The 6,808-nt window shown below is 42.6% G+C and overlaps 1 protein-coding gene across 4 annotated transcripts in view; it reads right to left on the bottom strand.

Moving 5' to 3' along the window:
- Positions 1-6,265: 6,265 nt before the first annotated feature.
- gria2b (glutamate receptor, ionotropic, AMPA 2b) overlaps positions 6,266-6,808 on the bottom strand; it is a 111,848-nt gene continuing 111,305 nt past the window's right edge. For all 4 annotated transcript variants that reach the window (XM_055645787.1, XM_055645767.1, XM_055645797.1 and 1 more), the window contains one exon: positions 6,266-6,808. This exon is cut by the window's right edge and continues 866 nt beyond it. The gene's annotated coding sequence lies outside the window, so the exon portion shown is untranslated.

Here is a 6,808-nt window from a genome sequence, read left to right as displayed (position 1 = left end):
TGCTGGAAAATCAAAGGTACACAAAAAAGCTGGAGAACCTCAGCGGGTGCAGCAGCATCTATGGAGCGAAGGGAAAAAGGCAACGTTTCGGGCCTGAAGAAGGGTTGAATGGTGAATGATTACAGTGTTTTTCCCAGGGTAGATGGTGGTCTAAAACTAGAGGGCACAGTTCTAAGGTGAAAGGGGAAATGTTTAAGAGGGACCTGAGGAGCATTTTTTATTTTGTACAGAGGGCGGTGAGCATACGGAATAAGCTGTCTGAGGATGTGGTGGAGGTAGAGTCATTACAATGTTTAATACATTTTGACAGATTAATGGATAGGAAAGGTTGAGAGGCATATGTGCCATATGCTGACAAATGGGACTAGCTCCGATAGACAACTTAGTTGGCATGATAAGTTTGGCTGCCATCCTGTTTCTATGCTATTCAACTATGACTTGCCAACGTGATCCAGTACATGGGTTGATGCTGGTCCAATGTGTGCACATTATGCCAATTAACACTTGACCATGGCTGCTTGGTCAATGTAAATTCAGTTAGAAAATTTTATCTTTGTTTAGATCTGAAAAGGAGAGCGAAGAGACTGCTTTTTAATCACTGATTCAAAACACTGGACATTAGAACTGGAAGCATGGAACAAATTACAGAATAAGCTCTGCAAAGTTGTCTGCAAAGTGTCAGCAAGTGATGAATTCAGAACTGAGGGACGGGTGGGGAGATTGAAAGACAGTGGATTCTGCAAAGGATTTACTTAAGTTTAAAAGATAATAATCTAGGGAGGACACAAAATGCTGGAGTAACTCAACAGGTCAGGCAGCATCCCTGGGGAACATGGATAGGTGACTTTTCGGGATGTGGCCTTTCTTGAGTCTAACAAAGGGTCCCGGCCTGAAACCTCATCTATCAATGTTCTCCTGAGATGCTGCTTGACCTGTTGACTTTCTCCAGCACTTTGTATTCTTTTGTATAATCCAACATCTGCAGTTTCCTATTTCTTACATGTTCTAGGATGGGTTGGGCAAAGACAGTGAAATGAAGATAATTAAAACACCCAAAGATACAAGCTAATAACTTTCATCTTGTTATCTTCTGGATAGCGTTGTTTTTACATTTGCTCAAAAACAGTACACAATAGCGCTTCTATTTTTCGCCACCTTACTCAACATTCTCCTGTGCTGCAAGTGCAACAAGTTTTGTTACAAGCAGTGGGATATTTTAAATGTTCTTAATTTTTAAAAATCTTAAAAACCGCGCATGCACAGATTGGTCTCCTCTCCTGTCAGTCACCACCGGGATGGCAACCCCCCTTCCTGCACAATCGCTGCACTGATTGGCTGCATCCGCTATCAGTCACCGGGTGGCACCCGCCTCTGCCCATTTGCCCGGCACATCTTCCGTTTGGCGCGGCCTCCAGTCAATGCAACGTACGGTCAAGGCAACCTCCGGTCAGAGGAGCGGCAACCTGGAGATCCTAGGGAGGTGAGGAGGGAGAGTGGGCGAATTCAGGAAGGGGGCGGGGTAGGGAGGGAGAGGGGAAAAATGGGGGAGGTAAGGATGGAGACAAGGGGGGACTGAGAGAGAGGAGGGGGTAAGGAGGGAGAGGGGGGGAGTGGGGGGAGGTGAGGAGGGAGTCTGGGGGATTGAAGGAGAGGAGGGTGTAGGGAGGGAGATGGAGGGGAAAGTGGTGGAGGTGAGGAGGGAGAGTAGGGGAGGAGGGGGGATAGAGGGAGAGGGGGGGGGTAGATAGATGTTCTATTGCATAGGTTGAGGCCCTTCAGCCCATCAAGTATGTGCTGATACTGTAAAACTGCAACAAATAAGAATTTCATTGTTGTGTTGCCGGTGCGCTCTTGACATTTACTTTGATGTACTGACACCTCGGATTCCCTTATCTTTCTTGTGCTCCAGAATACATCATAAGTGCTTGGTGAAGTACCAGTGTATACCAAATTTGTTTTTTTTTAGTTTTGGAACTTACGGTGTGAAAACAGGCCCTTCGGCCCACCGGGTCCGATCCTACCAGTGATCACCCGTACACTAGTTCTATCCGACACACTCAGGACAATTTACAGAAGGCAATTTTTTAATCACAAACCCATACGTCTTTGGAATGAGGGAGGAAACTGGAGCATCCAAAGAAAACCCATGCGGTCTCAGGGAGAACGTACTGTACAAACTCTGTACAATCACCTCCGTCCAAGTCAGGATCAAACCCGGGTCTATGGCGCTGTAAGACAGCAACTCTCCTGTTTCACCACTGTGCTGCCCCATCTAGTTTGCTGCAGTTTCATTTCATGTCCTTAAAATGTTGATGCAGTACATCGTTGGTGGCTTGAAACAATGTCTCTGACACCTGGACTACACAGAAGGCCATAGCAGTATTTGGCACAATAATTCAAGATTTTCTATCTTGAGAGAGGATTGGGGGGAGGCAGAGGACCAGGAGGATGAACAAATCATTTTTGGCAAAAAACTCCAATTCAAATATACTAACTTAAATACCCTCAATCAAAGAGTTGACGAGGGCCCTTATTCACTGGTGGCAAGTGAAAGACTGGACATTCAGTGGTAAAGATTGTAGATTACCTTGCCAGATGAGTTGATGCCAGTCGCATCCCCCCCCCCCCTCCCCCCCCCCACCCTGCACAACATCAATTTGATCTTCCACCCAAACCATTCAGATCTTAGTTGGCAGTCGCACGTGCTTCACTCTGATATTGGGTATCATGTTGTCCACATCTGTATGAATGAAGATGGTCATCCCATGCACATTCAAAGTGCAAGTTATACACCATTCCATAAGATGAATAACAATAGATGGCACCTGATGGCAGCTCAGTGTAGAACATTCTCTGGTATGGCTCAAGTGCAATCTCTATTGCACTATCTGTGCGGAAGTCCATAATCTGAAAATAGTCAACTTGAATCCTTGTAATGGTGGCATCCCCCCTCAGCTGGTCACATTCCAGAGTCTATATCAACATACAGAATGTCCTTGGGAATGTGGGAATTGTGCTGGCTGCTGTGTTCAGAAACTTTGTGATGCCTACAATCTTTGGAAGTTCATCAAATAGTCAGTTTGTGGTGTTTGTTAATCCGTGTGCATCTCTTGATTGAATCACTTTATTATGGAACCAAGGATGATCAAGTTTTCAGGAGAGTTTATAATGTTTCCAAATACACAGGACTAGATGTTAAAAACCCAAAGTGCCAAATATCAATTTACTCCCGATGGTGATGGGAGCCTTCTGCACTCACCTATGCTCCTCCGATGTTGAGAAAGGCTAGTCAGACACGTCATTGGGGTTATCAAGTGGGCACCTACTTTCATCGACGTTTCGCTGATTGAACCCACGACGTCTCCAGTAGGCTCAGCCGTGCATTCCGGCGTCCCAAGTACAGACTGAGCAGTTGCTGATCAATCTTAGAGAGCCACAAAAAGCGGCAGGAACTCAGCAGGTCAGACAGCATCCAGGGAGGAAAAGAATAGGTGACGTTTTGGGTCGAGGTCCTCCTTCGATGTGTCTATCTTCTGTTTAAACCAGCATCTGCAGTTCCTTCCTATAAATGCTGATTAATCTTTGCTCTGAATATTCCTTAAATTTAGTAAAACCTACAGGGAATAATGTGCCAGACGGTGTCTAGACTGCAGGTGGTCTGCAATTACCACTTGCCCAGATGTGGGTTTTATAGTGGAGACTTCTATTGAGGTGCAGCATTCGGAAAAAAATAAAGTGCATTCAGAACATCTCAATCTGATAGAGGGGGGAGGTGAAAGAGAAAGGATTTCAGAGATCATCTACAAGGTGGGAGCATTTTCTGATGGTGGCCATTTCGAACGGTCTTCAGTAGGTAATTCTTCTAGGTGTACATCAATAAAGCCCTCTACCAGCTGCCGCTCTGTGCTGCCTTTGGGCTATGGGGAACGGGTATGAAAGAGGTGAGGCCCAGTAGTGAGGATCAGACATTACAGATTGAGCTGTTTTGAATGCACTTTATTCATTTTTCTCGAATGCTGCACCAAAATTAACTAAGAATGTCTTCCATGAGACACTCAGCCACCACTCAGATCTTGGAGCAGGGTGAGGGTGTGACTTTTGTGTTTCAAGATGAAGCCCAAACCATCCCTTTCTAATTGAAAGCTTCCATGGCGAATGGAATCAAGGGATATGGGGAAAAGGCAGGAGCAGGATACTGATTCTAGATGATCAGTCATGATCATATTGAATGGTGGTGCCGGCTTGAAGGGCCAAATGGCCTACTCCTGCATCTAATTTCTATGTTTCTGGTCAGCTTGCTTGTAAATGATTCAACTGATTGTAAGAGCATCAAACACAGGCCAAATCCTCTTTCAACAACATTGCTAAGTTCCAAAAGAACACAAGAAAATAGAAATGCAGGCCCCTCGATACCTCGAGCCTGCACTGTCATTTAACATGGTCACGGCAGATCCCCACCCACAGGCCTCACATCCTCTTTTGTACCAGCTCCCCATAGCCCAAGGGCAGCACAGTGCCGCAGCTGGCAGAGCTGTCGCCTGGCAGCACTAGAGACCCTGGTTCGATCCTGACCATGGATCTCTGTGAAGGCCTGGATTTCTTTCAAGTGCTCCAGTGTCCTCCCACATCGCAAAGTGCGGGTTTTTCGGTTAATTGGCCTCTGTATATTGTCCCTGGATTAGTAGATAACGTAGAACTAGTGTGAATGGGTGATCGATGATCAGCATGGAGCCCCTTTCCATCATTAATCTCAACTCTGCATCAATTCCATAACCTTAAAAAAAATCTATGTCCTCCTTAAATATTCCATGAATCTAGCTTGCACAACTCGTCAGTGGAGAAAGCTCCAGAGATTCATCACCAAGTGCATAACCTCCCTCTTTCCCCACATTAAATTTAATTTGCCAAGTTTTAATCTACTTGTACCTTGTATTTTATTGCTTAGTCCAAATATCCTCAGCACAACATGCCCTCCCAACTATTTTTGTGCAAGTACCAAACTGGGATTTCTCAAACACTTCCCCAACTTAGAGACCATTAATATAAATAGCAAATAATTCAGCGCCAATAATTGATCCTTCGGGCATTCCATTAGTTACATCCATCTTGTTCTATGAAATCAGTTGCTCACAGTGACATAATAAAAGTCAATGCAAACATCATTCTGAATTCATACCACAAAACAATAGAAAAAAAATTGTGCATTTGCTCTTTGTCTATCTTCTGTAACAATCAAATGCTATTATGGAAATAACATATGAGTATTCTGTGTATTGCTCGCTCTTTGTGATGTTCATGTCCTGGTTTGATTACTCATCTCAAGGTAATTTGTACAATAATGTATTACCTTTTATATTTGAATGTTTTATGTACATCTGACATGCATACATCCATAGCTCGCAGATTTTGCTTAGAAGTTCTTTCCTGGATGGTACTGCTATAGATAAACTATTGTAGTGGCAGGTGGTTAGTTTAGTTTAGTTTACAGAAACAGTGCGGAAACAGGCACTTTGGCCCACCGAGTCCACCCAGACCAGCGATTCCCATATTAACACTATCCTACACAGACTAGGGACAATTTACACTTATACCAAGCCAATTAACCTGTACGTCTTTGGGGTGTGGGAGGAAACCAAAGATTTCAGAGAAAACCCACGTGGTCATGGGGAGAACAAACAAACTCCGTACAAACACCACCCGTAGTCGGGATTGAACCCGGGTCTCTGACGCTGCAAGCACTGTAAGGCAGCAATTCTACTGCTGTGCCACAGTGTCGACAAAGTTATACACAGTTCCTGAAATTCAGGCCTATTGATTTCAAAGGGAACTAAAGTGCAGAGGCATTGTACTACTTACTAGCTGTATATGTAGCTTGTTTAAGAATGCTGAATGGAGACGTATTTCGAGGTATATGTGTTGCATGTTAGAGGTAGAAAAAATATTTGTTAAAGCCTTCATTCTTCAGTCACGCCACAGGAAAAAGAATACACCTATAACAACACTGCAAATTATTTTGCATTGTCATGTAAAATTCCTTATAATTGCAATTGAAGATGTATTAAATAATTATTTTTTTCAAAGAGATAAGACAATTAATAAGAGTGATAACAAAAATCTATGACCACTGCATCACAGAATTCAAAATGATTGTCAATGAAGAATTTACTTTAGCAAGCAAATCTTTGATAGAGACAAGGAGAATATCATTTGACAGAAAGACGTGATAATCTTATCAAGGATCTGGTACAGCAAAGTAACCAAGGAATAGAAAAAAGAATGTATTTATTTTACCCCTTGAACCAGATGAGATTACAAGACTTTCAAAAGCCCTCTTTGACAAACAAAAATACATCACACTGTAGATTTTTTTAAAGTTATACTAAAACCATAATAGTGCATGAATACCAACATATTCTTTTAAAATCTCATTATCCATAATTTTAAAGGAGGAATTCATCCATTTAAAATATTTCAACATCACAAATAAACCAGCAGTTAAGTTACACAAGGTACTGAAAATTAAAACCATTTATTATGTATAGCTTCTTGCCATCTGGTCCAGATTCCCATCCTTCATGAGTTCATTAATTACAGTGACGGACCCGTCACCAATGCAGTTTTCATTCTGTCAGGATAATGTTATCATATAAAAATGATCTTTTATGTTACCATAAAACAGTAGCCATCAAAATGTTCAGGGCTAGATGCATTTTGGAATGTTTCTTATACCACTAATACTTTGTATCATTCCTGAAATCAGCAAAGACATGCAATCATTGTGATCAATTCTGTTAGAATAAGTTACACT

The sequence above is a fragment of the Leucoraja erinacea genome, chromosome 1 (assembly GCF_028641065.1).
Source record: "Leucoraja erinacea ecotype New England chromosome 1, Leri_hhj_1, whole genome shotgun sequence".
NCBI classification, from domain to species: Eukaryota; Metazoa; Chordata; class Chondrichthyes; order Rajiformes; family Rajidae; genus Leucoraja; species Leucoraja erinaceus.
The sequence above is the reverse complement of the archived record's forward strand: the minus strand, read 5'-3'. Positions and strand labels throughout refer to the sequence as shown.